Raw genomic sequence first — 22321 nt, 5'->3', positions numbered from 1 at the left:
GTCCTGGTTGGTAATTAAAAACAAGCCATTCACTTATCAGGAGTGTCGTTTCTCACCCACTCACAGCGCATCAAAATCTGACGCCGTTCACATCGCACACGGTGTGTGAAATTTAATTAAGAATACTTTGACAACACTCAGGCATTTACACAAACATTAACAGAATGGAAAATCCATCTAGAACACATTTTGGTCCATTACATTCGTATTTTCTAATGACATGTTCTGCACAATGGCTGTTGATGGAATTTAAAAATGCTTGAATATGAAGTCAGTGAAACAAAACAGCGACCCCAAAACGCTGCATGAATGTTCATGTTATGACTGCGATAACAACCGCTATCATTCCTAATATCAGCAAGGATGTTTTTCTTCTTGTGGCAGAACACCCACAACTGTAACAACAATGTGGCTCATGATATTTGGAAGTTACAACATCATGACCCAAAAGAAGTACAGACATTGTTGAATGACTTCAAGTCCACACCACATAGAAGTATTCACTCTGTGCTTATTGGAGTAAAGGTCTCCGCTGACACCATTCAACACTGTCTTGGTGGCTGTGTTTTAATGTACAAATAATAATAATGGAAAGCGTATTAGAAGTCAGAGGACATAAATATGTCTTTCGAGATATTTTGGGGAGTCAGGAATCCTCCAGAAGATACACAGAGTTCTTCTACACTCCACAGGGTTTTCGGCTAATTTGCTCACTGATGTAAATTATATATGAGCAAGTTTGTTCGTCCTACTGCTAAAATGGAGAAGGAACACTTATGTGGACTGAGTCAGTTGCTAAACTTAAACTGAAAAGACATGTCTGGTGACATGTTCTTTCTGAACATGAAATTGAATCACAGGGCTTCTTTTTTTGACATATAGGGCAGGAAAAAGAAGGAACCCAGGCACAGTACTTCTCCATTTTAATATTGCAGATTTTAGCAGATTTAATTTTAGTAGATTTTGTCCTGTGTATTGTTTCCATTTTCTTTTTATCACAAATTCTAATTTAAGTTTAAGGGAGTGGGAGGAGTGTTTTTGAGTTTTAAGAGCTGATGGCTCATGAAACTAGGGCTGAATAATATACTCAAAATTCCACATCTCACTAGTCAGATACCTTTATACTTCATTAATAGACAGTGCATGAACACCTTCTGTCAGTAAAATTTCATTGATGAGAACCGGGTTCTCTACTACTCAGATGCAACCAAAACGAAAATAAATAAATAATGAATGAATACATACATATTTTCACGCCATTTGCACACGCTATTTAGACCCTTAACCATATTAATGGTGATAATCCAGTGTCGTCAACCTCAGATCTTCAGTCTTCAGCAGCTCCATCTTAGCAGAACGTTCTAACGTGTGAACATCTACGGCAATAGCAATAAGTTCCTGCTGTTTGACACTAGGGCTTCAAGGTGTTCACTCAAATATTAAAAACTTTTTAGGGCCACACGCCGACCTAGTGGTTAACACTCGCCCCTTGCAGCAAGAAGGCCACGGGTTCGACTCCCAGGTCGGCTAGTGGTCTTTCTGCATGGAGTTTGCATGTGGGTTTTCTCTGGGTTCTCTGGTTTGCTCCCACAGTCCAAAACATGCTCATAGGTGTGAATGTGTGAATGAATGGTTGTTTGTTTAGACATGTGTGTTGCCCTGTGATGAAGGGTGTCCCCGGCCTATCGCCCATCGATGAGCATGATCAGCACTGCTCCCCCAGCGACCACCCTCTGAAGAATAAAGCGGAATAGAAGATGCATGTATGTATGAAATGTTTTAAACTGTTTTTGACTGGCTGCTCATTTGAGCATGTTTATTAATTTATCCATGATACCTTCAAAACCAGTAATGAAGGCGAAGGGGTGCTGTAGTCAAGGTGTCAGCTGAAAGTTGTAGACAGGTTGGAAAAGAGCTTGTTGCCAAAGTGTAGTGAGGGAATTGTGGGCAGACATCTTTATCTAAGATCAGAAATGCACCTTGGTTCCGAAGCTTAAAGTATCGTTCTGTAATGCAGCTTCTTTTACATCCCACCTCAGTCCCACCGGTATATAATAAATGCACACGAGCGGAACCGTAACGGGACTGCTGAGGAGTTAAAATGTTTAAACCTGATGGTGAGCTCTTCTTCTCACAGCAGCATTGGGAATATTCTACACCACAGCCTTCTGAAATGAACGCCATCTCTCTTTGTGCTTGGCTTATGATACAGAAGGGGAATTATTATATACACACCTAGACACCAGGGAAGCACCAGAGGCCCAAAGCAGGTATTGCACTGAGAGTAAATAACATGGATCCCTCCTGTGCGTCTGTGTGCCTGTCCATATAATGTGTGCAGTGTGTAGAGACGAGGATGTGACAGGGAAAATATGTATGTTGGATCGGAGGATTTGGCAGTTACTGCACAAACAAAGCCCTCTCAGTCTCCAGCCGGCCAGTGTAGGTAAGCCAGTGAAAGCCTCTGCTCTGCATTCACACAACATTCGCGCTGACCACCAGCTCCCCGCACCCAGCTCCTCTCCGTATCTTAATCCAGCTTAATTGAAGTCATACCAAATCCTGTTGAAATGTCTCATTCCCCGCTCTAGCTTCTCCCACTCCTCTAGTTTTGCGCTTGCATCTTCTGGTTCCTGAGTAATTTTTATTTTGTTTGTTGAAGGTAGCTTTTGGGTCAGTCTGTGTAATTGACAACTACCAGAGAACTGTCCAAAAGCGGTGGGAAATGAATGAACTGAATGGCCCCATAGAAACGGCACTACAGCATTCTGGTTACTGAGTCATCTCATCTTTAACCATGACCAGGTCACAGGGGTAACAGTGCTGTTATGGATTCCCAAACATCCTTTCACATCAGCTCTGACTGAGCAATTCTAAGACGCTTGCAAAGACAGGAAATGCGATTTCTCATATGGCTCTCCTTGGTGTGCACTTTGGACATGGCTGAAATAAACGTTGCTCTTTTGTCGCCTGATGTTGTCCTTCATGTGCTCTTCTCTAAGGCGCAAGTGGCCCTCACTCACACTCACATCTAATGAGTCATTCTGAAATATGACTGCGCTTCCTCAACAATTATCAGTGTCAACAATGAGCTGCTGCTCTGTGTCTAAGCAGGGGGAAGTCGCCTCATCATCCACCTTCTCCTTAAGCAAAGTGACACTTTAAACCCGGCAGCCTCAGAGTGCGGGTCTTAGTGTCGGACAATGTTAGTGTTGTCAGAGCGAGCTGCACAATCAAAGGACCAGACGTTCACTGTCACTTAAGTCACTGTGATGACACCCGGGAAACAAGCAATTAATGAGAAAAGCTGTGGACGAACTGAGGCGGAAAGGGATGGGAGTAAATACTGCAGAGGAAAGGAAGAGGGGCACAGTGTCTTTACTTTCAATATAATGTTTGGATCAGAGGATAGCATGCAACTCCACTGAGTTCTGAGAAGGTTGGTCAAAGTGTTTTAGCAAAGAGGTTCAGACTCGGACTCAGAATCTTCCTTCAAGTTTTTAAACAAACATAAGGTAATTTTTCCAGTTTCTACTGCGTCTGCCACAGGGCTTTTTCCCTGTGGACTACAACGCCTCGATCAGGAGGGAGTCCAGAAGGCATCTAAGCCTGGGCCAGCAGTTCTATGCTGAGTCTATCCACGATGGCATAGCTCCTCATCTGCTCCTATCTAAGAGGGAGTCCAGAAAACTCAACCGAAATGTATGCTCCACTTAAAAAACATTTACCATTCTTTGAAACCAAAACTTGTGTCGGTAGATCGATGTGTAAATCAGAACCTTTGCCTTTCACTACTGTAATCTGTCTGCTCGATGTCTTCTTGTGACTGAAGACTCTCAACCAAATAGTTTGACCGTCTTCCGTTCAGTCCTTCACTCACTCGAACTGAACTCTTCCCCGACTGTACTACACTGGAACTCAATGAGGAACTCCAGTATTTATAAGGCTAGACATCGCACCGTTGGAGGAATAAATTGCATTTCTTTACCTCAACATTTCTAATCTTTGTGCAAAACAGGCAAACTAAGTTTACTTTCTGCAGTAGCTTCACAAAAGCTTGATTCACGCTGACTAATGGAATCAAAAACAGCAGCATTTTGTCATGCAGAGAGGAATGTGTCGCTATGTTTTTGTAGTTGAGCTTTACAAAGAGCGGCAAACAGAACAGATGATGAAACGGCTAGAAGAAATAGCTGGACTTTGTTCTCTAAACACAGGACATTAAAGGAACGGCAGCAACACGGAGCCTGTGGCAAGTGTGCCTCGGGCTCCTATGGAGCTTTTGTCCACCGGACACACAGGAATATGGTTGCAAAAAGATGAATATACACCACTGCATGGGGACATTAAACTGACTGACACTCTCCTGCCTTGGGCCACATGGATTTTTATTTATTTATTCTTTAATGTTATAATATGTATAGCACGTTTTTCATACTCCTCTGCAAGACAAATACATTTGACTTAGTTAACTCCTTACTTTCGAATTAAGGTTCCTCTTTTTTCACTGTCAAACTCTTCTTGAATGGACAAACAAACACATGAAGCAGGAGATCGAGGGGTGGCGAGAGACAACGCAGGAGGGACATTAATTAAACATAAATGCCAGCACAGTTACACTCTGTTTGTAATTGTGAATATTTGATGAAGCAGCAGACAACTCATTGAGCAAACAACCGTATGCTAACAAGTCACCTGCAGTTTGAAAGGTTTGACAGCACTCTGCCCCCCACAGGCCTCTAACTGCTATCAAAAAGCTGCTGTGAGACGATCAGCCGCGCTCATGCTGATAAAATGTCAGATTAAATATGTTACATGAAAACATTTCAGAAACTCTGGAAACTGTGATATTTAAAGCTTAAAGTCACATGACTGATACCGTGGCCACCTAAAATACAGCAACTGAGCGTGAGCAGATAAAAAGTTGCCTGAAGACAGTAAAGGATGGGAGCGGGGTGAAGAGCAAGGCAATGCACCCAAAACGTGTTTTGCTTTGGAAGCAGGCAGAAGGTTTGAGTTGGGTCACTTGCCAAATCTAAGTGAAACCATTAGTTGTTTCTCATCTGCGGAGACTTCTACAGGGACTTGGCTTGATCACTGGGCTTAGTGAGGAGACAGTTGAGGGGGTATCTACCAGACAGATGTTGAATCCGGAGCCAGAGGGATCCATTGGTTACAGTGCCAGGAATGGAGCTCAGCCTGGACTACTGCCTGTCGCAATATCACGGGCGCGACTGCCAATATGGAACCCTTACCTGAGCTGACTTTTTGCCTCGGCCAAGATATTCTAATACAGTCTGGTAGTTAAGCAACACATCTGAGTCCTGAAGGAGCAATTAATCACACAAAACACATAATAAGCACTGTAATCAGAGTGTAAATGACATGAAAAAAAAAGAAAGATCTAAAAATACTTTGGATTGAATTGCATATGTGACCTTTTTTTTTTGTCATGCAGAGCAGTAAACAGTGAGCGTGTTCCAAAAAAGATGCTTGTCATTATCTTGTCAGTCTTACTTTGAGGGTTTCAAAGAAACTCCGCAGAAACTGGAATAAATTACTGCCGTCAGCAAGCGTTTATTCGCCTCCTGTCAAACTGTGACGGCGCACAAATGATGAGCATTTTATCGACAATGTTGATTAGCTGAGAGGCCGTTCGAAAATAGAGGAATTTCAGAAACAGACGTCTCATAAGTGCCAGAGAACCTTGCGAGGATGCCACTCTTTAATAAGCCGTTTATTTGGACCCCAGCTTTTGAGATGGACTGTTTCCGTGGTTCGTGTTTCATTAGTCTATCTGCATGGACATTTCCCCAAAATGGCCATCTTGTGTAGACCTAGCCGAAGCAGCCACTACTCTCAATGTACCTGAGTTTACTTACTTCAAGGAAGGCAGAAATACTTATTTGAAAGGGATTTTCAAGTTCAGATGACTTGTAGAGGTTAACAAAAGGTGCCAAAAATGGTTCAATGTCAAAGCATTTTGCTATTTCCTTCTCAGTTCACACAGAGAACACTCAAGTGTCGAGGAGAGCAAAATGTGCAGTGAGCCGAGTCAAGGTTAACAGAATGTTCATGTGAGCTCCAGAGACAAACATAGAGGAAATATTGATAATTGAAAGAAAACTTGCGCTTGCAGGAGACAGACAATTACTAACAAATGTGAATGCCAACGCTATTTTCATCTCTAAACTGTTTCAATTCACACAGGTAGGAGGTTGAAAATAGTAAATCTGGTGAGGCATAAAGTCGCGGTAGTGGCGGACACAAATATAGCACAGTCAATTGGAGGATATGAGTTATTCTCTGAGAGCATTTTGGCGCTTAGATTGGTATTTCACGTGGCTTAAAAGATCCAGAGGAGTTCCCCTTAAAGTGCATCCATCACTGCATTTGTGCCAGATATTACACCGCCACACACGCCTCACACACACACGTTCTGGCTTTTTGCTACAAGCTACAGCCAATAATCAGATTTTAGCATTAACAGGATTATCAGCAAGCCGACGCTTTCCCAGCTCAGAGATAGGGAATGAAAACTGTCTATTATACTGCAGACAAGAATACGGCGAGCACAGATATGAGATGGAGGAAGTGACACGCAGCGTTGTATCAGATCACAGCAAATTATATCACAGATCGAAATAATATTTCTTTGATATCACAACAAAAGGATTCCGACGGGACTGTTGCAAACACAGCTATACATTCTGCCGATCTCCTTCCATGCCTTCAAGGCGTGAAATAAATCTGGACGTTCATTCAAGCGATTGTGACGGAAGGGCACCTGCCAGATTGAGACCCGGCAGCAAACGACAATGGATAGACAGGGAGAAGAGGCTGTAGAATTTCTGGTTGCTTCAGGGTGTAGGGTTATGAGGTGAATGGGTGCCAAATCAGACAGCCAGACGTCAGAACGTGCCTTGAGGGCGCCATGCAGTGAAGGAATGACAAGGGAACAAAATGCACTCTTAAGGTTAACGCAGAAAGCAAATGTAACTCAATTATGTCACATTTATTTGGGCGTGTCAGAATGTATTTGGTCATTTCCTTGATATATCTTTGTTAGATGGAGAAGCCGGATAGCTTCCTGCTGGTGATGGAATGTGTACATCATAAAACAAAAAAAAAAAAAAAAGAAAAGCCAAGAGCAGCAGAGATAGGATTCAAAGGAAACGTCTGTTTTAATGTGGATGCAAAATTCATCGTTTCACTTGTGTTTTGCGGGACAACAATCCACTGGGCAAATGCTGATACTCTTTTGGACCAACATTAAGTACGGCCCCCAGAAAACACTTTTAATTTTCACAAGATTGCATCTGATTTCATCAGTCATTAGTAGTCAGAGTGACTTTCATCTTTTTTTTTTTAAGTCACGTGGCACAAGTTGGGCTGAGGTTGTGTGGGAAACATGATATAGACAGGAAATGTTGTTCAGCAACAGGGTTTAGCAACTCTGATGCTATGTGAGACTTGTAGTCAAAGGTGAAACCTTGAAATAGGACTGAAGTCAATTTGTTCACAAGTATAGGGAAAGTATTTATGACCACAAATAGTTTTCTCCGAATTATTATTTTACAAAAAATATCTCTCTCTTAAATTATCCAGTCACCCTTAACATGTCCATAAAGTCTGACCATGCAACCAATGTATTAACAGAAGCAAATGAAAAGATAACAAGGATTTAGTTTTCAATTTATGAATAGAGTGTCAGCTGCAGGCATTCTATCACTGCTTTATGAATTTCTCATTTGCTGGTCGACGGCAATTCCTTGAAGCCCAATGTCTCAAGTTTCAAAATATTCTTGTAGAAGATGCTTCGGCATAGATTTCCATCCGCCAGCTTCAACCACGCATTAAATTGTTCGTTCTCACAAATTGTTGAGCATGCAATAACCCTTCTCAAGCAACAAGATAATTTGGCTTTGCTGAGGGGTTTCCTTTTACTTTTCTCCGCTGCTATGCTCCACAGTCACACCGCACCCACACACAGTTGGCCAGCTGGTTGCGCTCGATCAATTCATCGCAAATGCACTTCAGTTTCCTTTTGCAGTTATTTTATAGCGTCTTCAAAATGGAAACATTTCAAAGTTAGACTGAAAATGTTTTTGAGACCTTCTAAATTGCACCCAGGACATTTTCATGATGTTTTTTTTTTTTTTTAAGAGACATGTTATGTACTTAAATTCAAGTTCTTGATTTTTTAGAAATATTTTTTGACCTTGGAAATACCAGTTTAAATCCTGATGACTCAAGTGAAGTTCAATACAACTCAGTTACATTAATGAAATATTAGTACCCATTATTTAACGATATTCTGTGGCACCTTTCCACATCATTGCAGATGTGCAATGTGATATGACACATAAAAGAAAACAGAAATCAGAAAAAAACAGAATTCATGCATATGTTGTTTGGGTAGAACAGATAATACAATCAGAAAAGAAAGTACTAGCCTTTTCGAACAAAATGTGCTCAGCTCTCAGGTGTCAGAAGTGAACATTCTTGTAAAAAAAAAAAAAAACAAACAAACAAAAAAAAGACATTATTTCTCAAAACCATCTTCACATGCCTGCAGCTATATATCCACTGTGTCAAACCACTGGAAACAAATTACGCCATTGCTCAGCACTGCCGCTCAAGAAAACAATCAAGAGAGCAGCCACCCATCCATCCATCCTGGAAAAGGATACAATACTATTTCCAATTTGTCTGGAACTGTAGTGAACGATGGTAACAAGTTATACCGAAGGTGAAGAAGTGGTGTGACACAGGCGCAGAAACAAGGCAATGAGTCCAAAGAACTTGAAAATTATAAACACTATTAATACTAATAATAAGTACAGTGTTAACAATTGGGAACTGAGTTCATTAATATGTGTACTACTCAAAGGTAATGTTGGCTTGGGAGGAAAATGCGTGGTTGATGAAAAAAGATCATAGGATTTGAAAAATGTTTTTTGCTTTGTGACCTCTAGAAAATGCATGTCTAATGCATTTAAGTCATATAATGCTTCTTGTGTTGGATTTCTCAACAAATCTGTGAATGGCTACCAACAAGTCTCAACATTTCCTGTGTATTGGCCTGGGAACAATAAGCAGTTCTATACATTGATGAGAGGAGGCTGGTCATTTCCAGTGATAATGATGAAAATAACAATAAGAGCATACTGGACTCATAGACCCTCTAATGGCCACTTACTGTGGATCATTACTAACAGCAAAGAGAAACACGTGCAAGAAGATGACACTCAGTGTTGGACTTCTCTCAAGGATTAGTAAAGAAAAAGAACACTGCACAGATTCTCAGGGCGACCATCGGCTTTCAGGGGCTGATGTTTGGCTGGGTGAAGACTGTGAGGGACACAGCAGGAAAATAAGACAATAACTAAGTTAGAAGATGAACCGGGAAGTTGAAAAGAGAATCGCCACAAAGAAAAAAAGGGGTTGAAAGATAGACATTTGGGGGAAAAGCATGAATTGTACGTGTGAATGACTTGCGGCAGCAAAGCAGGTGAAAGAGCAGCGAGATGAATAAAATCAAGGGAAGACGGAACAAAGCAAAAAGCAGGACAAAGGGGAGACAGGACGGAGAGGAGGCGAGCATGTCAAAAGAATGAGTGGTCTCCAGCCAACTTGGCAGTGGAACACACATTTCTATTATCATTCTTGGTCTTTAATGAGGGTTAATTAGTCTCCCGGAGGCACTAAACATTATTCTCTCACTGTACGAGGTGATTAAGTAACGACTCGCGCCGCCTCGGGGACAAAGCAAAGAAATGACACGCTGTGAGGAGATGGGATTGCGACGAGCTAGTCAGCGTGCCGTGTCTGCTCTGGCCAGCGCCATGAAAACGCACTCACTTGCTCACGAATTGTAACATTGTTGTTCGCACGCTTCTCTGTCAAGACAGTAAACCAGTACAGTGAAATGGGGCGAACTCAGACCGCAGGTCAGACTAGAGCAATGGTGAACAAGTGTCTAACCAATCAAAGGTGGCACATCCTGTCCCAGACAGGACCAAATATGTGTTGCTAGGACCAGTTCAACCAACTCTGAAAGAGGAGCTGGAATATAGAAGCAATCTCCCCAAGTTGAAAAAGCTCACCTCAGTTTAAATCGTCGCACCTTTTCATACGGAAACATACCAGCTGCCCAGTGCATGAGACTTATTTTCCCAAGGCAGCAACAGCTACTTTTAAATCACCTTTATGTTTTATGAAATAGATGTCATCGAAATGTTCATAATACAATTCAATTAATAGACACGGCCAAACCACAATACAGGTATTACCCAGAGGACATTCAGTAGCGAAGATGTGCATTGTAAAAGACATACATTTTTAAAGAATCACCTCATTCATTGGAGGGTGGGGTTTGGATATGACGTGCAGATATATGAGTTTCCACAACCCAAACCGAGATGTTTGTTTAATGAACTATAGTCAGTATAGTTCATAAAAAAAATCTTTGTCACTTCAGGTGAAAACAACTAGTCTATGATCTGATCCTTTATTCACAGAGGTCAGTGAGTCATGAGGAATGTTTTGGGCTCATGGTCCAGACACCCACTTTGAGCCTGTGAGTAAAAAATAGCTCAAAGTGCAGTGGAGCCTGATTTGTAATCAGGTAACAACCGGCAGTTCCAATTCTCCAGGCACTTGAACATGATTAAATTCTTACTGGTTTCTTTTAATCCCACTGTTCTGTTTAGACGTCATGCTCCACACCACCAGCAGAAAGTTGCAATTACTTGACTGTGGCGAGGTTCTGATCAGCATGGGAACAAGCGGCAGCTGTTTCTGGAAGCCGGCAGGTACAGTATGCAGTTGTTATCAGCAAGTGGTTCAACGTGTGTGTGTGTGTGTGTGTGTGTGTGTGTGACATTGTGAACTTTTCAATGGTTTTTATAGAAGGGGCAGTATGGTCTTAAATTGAAATCTAGTTACATTTTTTTGGCTTACTGGCGATATCCATTATGAAACGATATTTCAACAAAGGAAGAATAAAATGAGTACATTATTGCCACCCATTATTTTAAGACAGGCAAAACCTTCCCGGAAAGTATGAAGAGCAAATGTAACATATTACATGTTCTGACATTATTATTGTTCTGCTATAGAAGTGTGTAAAAGAAATAATTGAGTTGAACTGATGAACAGTTATATATATATATATATATGAGTGAGGAGGCAGCAGTCATTGTATTCATAGTTTCTCTTGTTAGTTTCAACATTTGATTCTGGATTAAAAAGGTTCCTCCTGTAGAATCATTCCATTTGGTTCCTGGTGCCTGAAAACTGAAAAGCTTGAATCAGTTGCCAGATCTAAAAAGGTTCGTTCTTCTGAATGAGCTTGTCATCCAAGTATCCATGATGTTTTTGTTGGTTTTGATAGGCTTGATGAGTTTACATGCGATGTGCCAGGTCTACTGGTATGTGGATGTGGTGGACCAAGAAATAGATACCAAGGTGTCACCTGCACAAACATGTGGCAGAGGAGCAGCTGCTTTATACAGTATGGCTGTCTGAATACCATATGTCTGTCGTCCAGCCTTAACCTCAGGCTTTCATCTTTGATCAGCCACACACTACCTTTTTTGTAACTACATATATCAAAAGTACATGTACATCTAATGGACCAGCCCATTGTCACTCCCAAGTTTCGCACCCAGTGTCGACACCAAAGTCAACCTTCCACTGGACACATAGGCGTTACAATGAAGCAAAAGACTTTTTTCCTTCCGCATGTAACGTTCCAAGAAGAGGGATTGGCACACATTCAAGGGAAGGCACTGTCACTGATACACACAGTCCCATCCCATTGCTAACCCAGCCCCCTCTTTCTCTAACACGACGCACAACCCACAGCTTCCGGATTAACCACGGCAGGCGAGGATGTGGTTTAATTGAAAGCCTCATGTATTAACATGCAATTCTCAAGGACAGAAAAGTCACTAGAAGCTAGTCACTATTTGACACCTTGGACGAGAAACTCTGTTGAATAGACACCAGCGGCCAATGACATCGTATTTTTCTTTACCTTTACTCAATATTATTTTCCTACTTTAGTTTTACTGTTTCTAAATTATATGATAGACTGGAATTAGCTCTAGGGAACCGCAGGAGGCTGTCGTATGCAACTGAATAGAAATGAACCAGAGAAACTCTTATACCATTCAGAAATCCAGATGAACCTACAAAACACTGTCAAAGTCAAATCACTGACCCTTGAACTTTCATTGACAATGTATTTGGTGTTTGTTTCACAAAGACACCTGAATGCATAAGCCACTTGCTTTGGTTTTGACCCATAGTGCGGAATGGATTGAGTGTTGCTTGTGAGCTGAAACTACTACTGCTCTTTGGTTTAGCTACAATAATGACATACAACAGGGAACTAGTGAAATTGAAAAAAAATGTGATCTTGGAGAGAAAAGTTCAGACTGAAACTTTGTAACAAGATCCAGCGTTACGATTTTACCGGGCAATATTCCGGGCGCAAAACACACCAGGCAGGTCCATGCATTTTTCATGAGAGAGCTTGTTACTGGGGTCAGATGGCATTGATGGCAAATGCCCTGGCTGTCGCAATAAATTTGTCTTCCCAGAAAGACCTTAGTCACAGCTTTACACCTTCTCCCGTCACCATCTTCTTTTCCATCAAGAAAACACTAAGAGTCTCAGCTAAGAACTATGCTAAAGCTGGGATGATAGAACAGTGTAAAAGACACACATTTTTAAAGAATCGCCTCAAGGCATAAACCCTGAAGGGAGTTTTAGGATATCAAACACAGATATATCAGCTCCTATAACCCAAACTGAGACATTAATGAAGGCATTTATTAATTGAACTATTCAACGGCTGTGAAGTGCATGCCACAAAAGTATGCAAATTGCATTCCAGGAGAAAAAGATGCTGGAGTTAAAACATGTTTACGTAAGGCTACAAACAACTATCTAATATTCACATTCTTCATTCACTGAATCACGAGGAACCTTCTGTCCACAAAAGCTAAAAGTGAGGCGGCGCTGGATTTGTAATCAGGAAACAGCCACCTGTTCCACTTCATAAGGCATTTGAACAGGATAATACTCTCAGCGGTTTGTTTTAATCCCACTGTTCTTATGTGTCAAGTTCCACACCACCAGAGAATGTTGCAATTACTTGACCGGGGAGACGGTTCTGATCAGCATGGGAACCAGCAACAACTGTTCCTGCAAGTCAGCGGGTAGTCGTTGTTAGCGAGCGGCTCGACGTGTGCTAGTGTGTGAACGCTTTAATGGTTTTGAAAAACCATGGCCGGGCAATGTGGGCCATGGCACCAGCCAGTGCATGGTAAAGCCGGTACAGAAGAACATGAGCGATAGTGTGTTTTGAGACTGCTTCCAAAACTGCACGATCGGCAGGATTTGAATAAAATGAGAACGCAAGAAGACAAACGCTTGGCCGGGAGGTATTATTCATGCTTGCATATTAAACATGAATTGTCCTGTTCACTGTCTATGGTGACTTATTCTAGATACTGAAATTGGGTTGCTCCCAGACAGTGGCTGAAAATGGATTTGTCATTTATTATTGAGATTATTAATTCAACGGCGTCTCTACTACTGCGCCAACGCTGCGCTCCAAAAAATACCTGCCAATGAAAACAAATGGGAACTAGCAGCAGACAGAGTTGGATGAGGACAGTGGCCTGAGTCTGAAGTAGCTTTATAGGTTCGGACTGGTCCTGGGAAAAAGCTATCAGAACGCACCATTGCTTGAAGCTTTTTGGGGTTTGGGACGGAAAACGGCAACCCATCACCACAAGAAACTTTCTAACCACATATTTTAACACAGAAAACAACCAATTTTTTTAAATTCTTTGTTATGAAATTGTGGTTTTCAATACAGGGGACGAAAATCTGTTCATCAGCGTACCTCAAATTTCATCGGCAGCAGGTGTTTCCTTTTCTTTCCCTTTTTTTTCTTACACTAATACGGCGTGTTATATTTACGACTGCTCTAAATACGGCAATAAAATCCACACAGTCCGGAAAACGTTTATGGATCCCCAGTGACGCCGTTCTAACATTCATTTTATGACAGAAACACAAATGATGTGTGAGGTCGAAGGCAATTAGAGACGGATGAAGGCCCATACATGTCTGTCGTGGAGGGAACTAAGAAGGCTGTTTGGAGACACAACGCAGACGTCGCTGTGAAGGCTATTACCACAAGTCAGGAGTGCCGCTGAGAATGTGCATGAGTCGCGGCTCTTGTTTGTCCACAGACAGCAGCAGGGTTATCAAACAGATACGTGCTGATCAGTTCGATACCGACATGTAAAATGTGCATCGAAACCTGCTTGTTTTGGCTCTGCCTACTACTTTTCCCTCAAGTAGCTTGTGTCGACATTTGGCAGTTTGACTTTGCATTCCAGGCAGCATGGACTGTTCAAAACTTTAGACCTGGCAAAACACCCGAGGACAGGCAACCTGACATGTTAAACCTCTGCAGAACCTGGCGCTGGTTGAGTTTTACTTTTTTTGCAATTTGGGATGCAAAATACCTAAAAGGAAAACTAAACTTGGTTTTGTGAGGAAGGATGTTTATGCGGAAAAGAATGTTTCAGGAGAATTATTATGCACAATGCTGTTATAATTGATGATGCTGCGATAACCATATGTCATATAAAGCTGAACACCTTTAATTATCGATCCCGCTCTGTGCAAGCCTTCCTTCCATCTTTTCCTCACTGCAATGGTTGTAATGTTTTTGGACCACTGCAAGATGGTAAGTGCAGTGTCCCTAAATGAAGAATTCAAGCTCCAGTAACTCGTGTCACATTACACTCAGGTTATAGAGTCAGCACACCACATTTGCAGAGGCACAGAAATGATCTCACGGAAGCTTTTGCTGCGATATGAATATGAATTCTGTGCACAACAACATTTCAGTACAATGATCTCAAACACTCAACAAGATTGACAGTTTGTAATAAAGTGATGAACGTGAAGTACATGAGTTTTGCTCTGGTTAATTTATTTAGCAATATTTAAGTTGTGGTATTGAAAAAGTATCAAAGACTGTGGATATTCAAAGCTAATGGTATCCGCTACAGAAAGTCTAGTATCATGATGTCCCAAAACACCAGTCACTCAGGTTACGGGGAAGCTATTGAGACTGAAATCTGCGGTGTGTGTTTTCTGTGGTAGTTTGCATCACTGGAAAAAGCGGCATGTTTGAACGCCTCTTCCCGATGGTGTACAAATTCAGGGTAGCCATATGAAATTGCAGGCATTCATGATGTTAAAAAAAGATCAAACTTTCAATGAACCCCAAAAAGGCAAACAGCAGTATGTGGGTCAAATCTAGCCCAGTAGCAAAAGATGAGGAAAGGTGTTAAAATTCCCATCCTCCAAAAAAACAGTGCATGCAACTCTTAGTTAAGTTAATGCTCAGTAAAGAAGGTTTTTTGGTGTAGAAGTGTAAAATATCATTTAAAAAAACAAATCAGGAGATCATGCCACTTGTCTTTCACTCATTCATCACCAAAACCCACACAAGTTAGGTTTGACTATCTCGGTGTCACAACTGAGCACATACTTGATCAAAAGATATGTTTTCACTAGTTAATACTAATGTGTCACTACTCATAGAGTGTGATCTCACATTTCATCAAAAAATGCTAAGTGTGTTTCTGACGGCCATTTTGTCTGCATTTCCAATATTTGGAGACATTTTCTCAGAATGCCTCAACACCAATTTGGTCTTGTTCAGAATACCAGTGAGGATTTCCTCAGACCTCTACACCTGCTGTGAACCATGGCAGAAGTACTAGCAACAGGCGTAATAAGAATGGAGTGGACTCTTACCTTGGATTGCGACGGACCAGAGCAGCACCCAGGGGGAAAGAGAGAGAGAGAGAAAACAACTTTAATGTCATTCATTTCACACACATATCAAATGCACACGATAATTCATTCAATATTGTTAATACAGGAAGTGCACAGTCCTGCTGACCTGCCCCTAGGCCTCTACCCAAATGGGCATGCAAGGAAAGTCAGAAGCGTGAACTAAAACCTGCAAAAATGCAGTCACAGCTAGTTTACTTTTTTGCCCCAAATCTGTTTCACAATACAATTCATACACTAAAAAAATCAGACTGAACCAGAATCTGCATTTACCAAACCTGTAGGAGTGGAGAAAAAAAACCCTGACATTTGCTTTACAAATCACCACAATGTTTGTATTAAAAAGTCATAATTTGAGCTCTCAGCGGCAACCATAAAGAATACCACACAATCGTCTGACACAAAGAGGAGTAATTCCAGCAGACAGCAGAGCACAAAGTCCCATTTTCTAAATGAGACATGAGGACGGCCTATTGTCATCACCTTTCTCATCTGTCTTTCTCTAAAGACGGTTCCGAAAATGAAATAATTACAGGCGAGGACCTTCGTCTTCAGCTAATGCGACCTAGCTTTTGTACCGTGCTGCCAAATGTGCACGTAACACTGAGATTATGAAACAGAGGGGATAGTAGAATTAAAGACTGAGAAATTAAGCAATTTGTGAACTCAGATTGGACACAATGGCAACTCGTCTGTTGTCTTTTGACTGTTCCAATTGTGGTCAAAAGTTAAAAACAGAGAACTTGGTGAAGAATGAGCAGTCTAGATCAGCAATGTCAAACTGATCCACAAAGGTGGGTGCAGGTTTTTGTTCTACAGATAAGTTAACCAATCAGATGTCAGCTGAAACACACTGCAGCAGTCAGCCTTCAGACGCCTGATGGGTGAGATGGTGTCCCTTGACACCTGTGATCTAGATGAAGAACCGCACAATGGATGCAGAAAGTTGCACCTTTCAACACGCATAAGGAGCTTTTTTTGTGCAGGTCCTGAGGGGATGCCGTCATCACAAGGAAGATCCAGATGAAGACAGTTGCTTCGGAAATCTTCCTGAAATGTTACATAGGAGTGATGAGACTCTCAAAGCAACAGGAGCAGAAGCCAGTTTCTTTTTTTTCTCACATTTGATTCCTATCATCAGCCCCGACTCTGAACTCTTATGAATAATAGCTGAATGAAGGGAGTCTGGAAACATCTGGTGTGTTTGTCTCTCTGCCCCTGAACATTGAGCTGCTTGAAAAGACCGAAAGTATTGTGTTCCACTTCAGCGTCAAGACTTTCTGGTTCTTTTTTTTTAACCACATCAAAGGTGAGCTGTGTGGCAAACTTCAAACCCCTCTTCTTCCAAATCACGGTTTCTCCATTGCCACACCGAGCTGCGGCTTATTAAAAAGCCACATTTGTCGAGCAGTGGGGTGTTGCGAATCTGCATGCTGGGAGCACAATCAGACTTTGGAATAGCATTTGAACATGCCGTGAAGCCCACGACGCGCTTGCTCTTTAATGTGTCTGAGCCGTTAAGCATTGAATGTCAGTGTCTGGAGACCACGTGCGGTTGTCACCAGCTGCACGGCTCTTGGTGGTGGGGGATCTTTAATCACACATCGGCAGCGGCGGGCAAATTACTGCCGACTGACTAGAATTGATAAACCAATAACCTGAACAACAGGGGACAAGAACCCGTTCGTATGACAGAACCTCCTGTGGTGGGAGGCATTGATCAGGAAAAGCTGCCGTTCAGGGGAGGATTCTGTCAGTCTTTGGTCGGGCTGAACGCTCAAAGTGAGCAGAATCAGTCGGACACTGACCTCAGATCAGTGGAGAAAAGATCAGACAAAGGAGTCTGGGAGCAGAAATATTTGTGCGTCAGTCTGCTGACGGCAATGACAGACATGGCGAGAGCAAGACAGGCCATCTATAAAGGTGCTGCAGCAGCTGCTTGACCATACCCATATAAATGACCTCAGAACTCTGGCTCGGGCAAAGACAGCCAACCAGAGCCTTGAGCATTGATCCTCATACACTAATGATGCTGCAGCTGTCACAGACTCATCACTCCTCGCCATGCAGTGCTTTTTCCAGCGTTGCACGCAGACACATCCCTCACGCCACTTTGATCTTCTCTCACTACTTCCCTCGTCTGTTTTTCTCTTTCTCATTTATCTTGACACATTTCACCACTTTGGTTTCCGGCGCGTCCAACTCCACACCTTTCGCTTCCGTTGAGTCCGACACATTGTCCTTGGTTGGCTTTTTAATTAGAACCAAAGCATGTGTTGAAAAGAATTGCGTTGCGGTTGATAAGCTAATACAACAGGACATAAGTAGACAGGGTTAGGATGTCAGGTGGCATTCTGAGTGTCAGCGTGTTGAAAGGTTTAATCCAAGGAATGAATTCCTTTTTTTTTCATGGGTCAATGTGTCTTCTACTGTATACAAAGGCTACGTCGCGAGCCCATCATATGTTTCACGAGTTTTCCTGCGTAACTATGAGTTTTCTCTCCCATTCCCCACTGATGCTTCTCTGGTAAGAAAGGCCTCCTGACATGTGAATATTTAATCACATCTTGAAATATGGTAAAAAAAAAAAAAAAAAAAAAAACAGATCTGGCCATTCAGCACAGGTACATGGTTTCACTGCTAGGTAGTCGCCATCATTCTCGCTTCTTTAAACCATTACTTACACCTTGGTGTTCCTCCAAATCTGCAGCAAATCACATGTACCATAATTTCCGGATTTTTAGCCATTCCCTTTTCTCACGCTCTCAGCCCTGTGGCTTAAACAACAATGCAGCTAATATATGGATTTTAATGGGCAAACGCGCTTCTTGCTGCCAAGATATAGAGGCATGTCATATCAGATGATGAAATCACAAGGTATTTATATTCGAGCTCCGCCTCCACAGCAGGTCTCAGCTGCAGTGCGGTCAGTCAGTGGAACAGAACAACACATGGGAGTGCAGTGAGCGCTCTAATGTACACAAGACAGCTGCAGTTTCACTGGTTTGATGTGAGGAGTCTTACTACGTTACATATCCTCACATATTTTTAAGCAGGTACACATATGGATGACTCATCTTTCTACAGCATTGACCGCACCTGTGGCTTAGTGACCAGAGTAGTTCATCTTAAAATTTATTGGATGCATCTTTTATTCAGGTGCGCTCTACAGTCGGGAATTTGCGGTACTCAATAGAACACGCAACGTGACTGGCACCATGGCTGCGCAAGGCCAAATTTGTTTGACCATCCCGCGTGAAAAGAAGAAGCCTGAAGCCTCTTTGTATCAAGAATTGCTCAGACCCCTCCAGTGACCCTTCCTCATCTTACCATTTTTTAAATATCTAGCTGAAATCATTTTCAATCACTGGGCATCCACGCAAGGCCAAAGTTAATCAAGCTCAACATTTAAGACTAAAACTAACTTTCTTTTTTTTCAGTTCTTTCTACTTCTTCTTTTGTACATTTTTGCATATCAGCACATTTGAAATCCAGAGCTACGCTGTGCCATTGACATAACAGTGCACACAACTGTCAAGTATTAAAAGGAACTAATGTCAATGTCTTTGCACAATTGCTATGACGTTACGAAAGAAAATAGACTATAAAAGGCACAGGCTTTCATTCAGTTTCTATTACAAATACTTATTGGATAGGCCACGATTTTAATGATGCGGTGCACACAACCTATTTAACTTAACATTTCCTCTTGAATCTGCTCGGAGAGTAATTGAGCAGTGATGCAGCTAAATCTTTGAATAAAAAAAAAAATCGTGGTTATTGAGGAAAAAAATATATGAATGAAGATGATGAATTAGGCCACTTGTCACTTGATTTAGAAAAAAAGGGAATAAAACCGCATCAGGCTTTAAAATCTCAGTCTTGCTATAAAACCCTTCTAATGATGAATTCTTACCCAAGAAAACAGCTAAAAGCAGCCAGAGGGTCACTTTTTATTGCTTTCTGTGTTTGTGTTTCTAAACAGATCAACAGTCAGACAAATAAAACAAAGTCTTATCCCAAAGCTAATATAAAATGTGAAGCCTAGACATATTAAAACGATCTGGTCTGTTCGAAGACGGAAAGTTCTTAACCATTCCAGAGGGATCGGTAGAACGGGCTTATACTTTACAGAACAGGATTGAACCCAACGATTGTCTGGCAGACGCTTCTGCGAAATGAGAAATTATCCATGCTAGGTGTTGTTCTTCAGGCAGCTGGAAAAGAATGAGGGCAACAATATGGTCCATCAGCACCAGATGAAGCTCTCGCCAAATGACCGACCTCTGACACAATGACAGTCTGTAAACAGACTGGCTCATGTGTGTTGATCCAATGTGGAGGTTTTTTGTTCGACGTTCCTGTTGGGGGTTGGAATCGTGGCGACGGAAGAAGGAAATTGCACAACAGTGGATGTTTGACTATCATTGACACATCAATATTCTGACAGTGAAGAAACTAAGTATAGCTTCCTCCAACAACACTGAAATTGGATTCCATGGCATGTTAGCATCAATTTCTTCCTTCAAATACCGAAATTGGACGTTTTTGGCAAGTTGTCCTCGGAAATGCTACATTATTCCATCGTTCCCACTTTAACCCCAATTCCTTTCTGGACTTTTTGAATAGCAGCCTGACAGTAAATACTTTGGGGTAGCGGTGCTCAGATGGAACGACAACCGTTTTTGTGATTTACAAAAGTAAGTGATCGGAATACGACAATCCCTTCATTGTCAGTCAAAATAATCTAGTAACTGTGGCAGCCAGCAGTCAGTCATGCCATGTGTGTTGGGTCGTGTCACCCACCCCTTTCCAAACCACCGCGTCAGCAAACCGCCCACAGCAAAAAAACACATCAAACATGTCTGACGTGTGGAACTTTTATTACTTTGTGATGTGACGTTTGCATCCTGCAACACATGCAACAAAATATACTTTGCAGGGGAAGCACGACAAGCAGCTATAACACTATGAATCTCAGTCAGTTCAGGCAATACGACTCGATCAACTATTTACTACTATACCAACTATTTAATGCTGTATATCAATAGTTGCAGAGGTACACACTCAACTCAAAATGAAATATTAAACCAATATTAAATATGCCACCCAACAAACAGATGACAGTGGGAGCTGTGTAAATCTGTGTCCACTGCCTTAAATTATGGAGGACTCCATCAAGAATTCATGAGCAGAGAAAGACAAGTTTCTAACAATGAACTTCACGGTCAGTGGACGGGTGTTGAAATAAATGCTTCTATCTAAAGAAGTTTCAGTTTTGGCGAAATGCTCATATCTAACAAACTGGCAGGAAGGAGTTAAGTCAAGTTCTCATGGGCCATTTGATGAAATCAGAAGCTCCTGTCCAAGGCAAATAAAGCAACTTGCTCAGGGGCACATGGAGGTCGCAACACAGACACAACTATTTAATACAGGAAATATCTATTATATTTTCCGAATCAACTCCTGTAGATATACCTAGAATGCATGCACATAAAGCAGCACTTACTCTGCATACACACGCCTGAAATCAATTCAACTCAAGCCATTGATCAATCCTCGTATGTAGGGCTGCAGCAAGAAGTCGATAAAATTGACAGAAAATGGATTATAATACTGCTGGCATTTGGCCATTGATTCCTTGTGTTGTGCGATTGCTCTGTTGGGCAGATTGTTTGGCGTTTAGAATAAGTTGGGTTCAGCGTGGAGCAGGGGTCGAGGAAAGACCACAGCAGAGATCAGAAACGCGACAATAACAACAGAGCAAGAGAAATGCCTACTTCAGGCGGGTTTACTGTGTTCTGAAAAGCACGCCATCAGTGACAGAAGACCATCACCAAGCAGCGTTTTGCATTTACATTGAGTGACCTGAAACTGTTCTGTCCAATGACGCGATGAAAGTGGACTACAAAATACACATTGTGTTAAGGATGAAATCCAGAAGCTCTGCTATTAAAAGAATAAGTCAAAATAAATCATGAAACAGGTGAGTTTGATGTTAATGCCAGCCTTTAAATCAGATACAGGCACAGTGCGGCCTTTTGCCTGCAATATACATTGTATCTAAAAGTTCTATTTTCCCCCATTTTATGTGTCTGTTTTTCTTTCCCCATAGGTATTCACAGTTCAAATCTTAAATGAGATGTTTCAGTTTAGCATTATCTTGTACCTAAAATGATAGATTTTGGAAAAATACCTTCTGACAAAGTGTTTAAAAAATAATGTAATTTATTTTTTACACATACTTCTAAAGGTGTATAAAAAAAAAGACCTTCCAATGTTTGTCCAATTGATACTGATAATCTTTGCAGAAAATGTAACTGTATATTTCAAGCAATGAATATCAAGGAAAAAAATTACTGTTTTAGTGGCAAAATTTGAGTTGAATTTAAGACTACTTTTCATCTGACTTTCAGCGTGA

The 22321-nt window shown here is 41.6% G+C and overlaps 1 protein-coding gene across 7 annotated transcripts in view; it reads right to left on the bottom strand.

The window, feature by feature from the left end:
* Positions 1-22321, bottom strand: part of sdk2b (sidekick cell adhesion molecule 2b) — a 235910-nt gene that overhangs the window by 171173 nt on the left and 42416 nt on the right. Inside the window, exon 1 of one of the 7 annotated variants that reach the window (XM_053854719.1) lies at positions 15862-15872. The exons of the other annotated variants lie outside the window; for them this stretch is intronic. The gene's annotated coding sequence lies outside the window, so the exon portion shown is untranslated. Of the gene's footprint in view, positions 1-15861; positions 15873-22321 lie in introns of those variants that run through there. 7 annotated transcript variants of the gene reach the window in all.

This window comes from Synchiropus splendidus, chromosome 1 (assembly GCF_027744825.2).
Source record: "Synchiropus splendidus isolate RoL2022-P1 chromosome 1, RoL_Sspl_1.0, whole genome shotgun sequence".
Classification (NCBI taxonomy): Eukaryota; Metazoa; Chordata; class Actinopteri; order Syngnathiformes; family Callionymidae; genus Synchiropus; species Synchiropus splendidus.
Note: the sequence above shows the minus strand (reverse complement) of the source record. Positions and strands in the feature narration are given on the sequence as shown.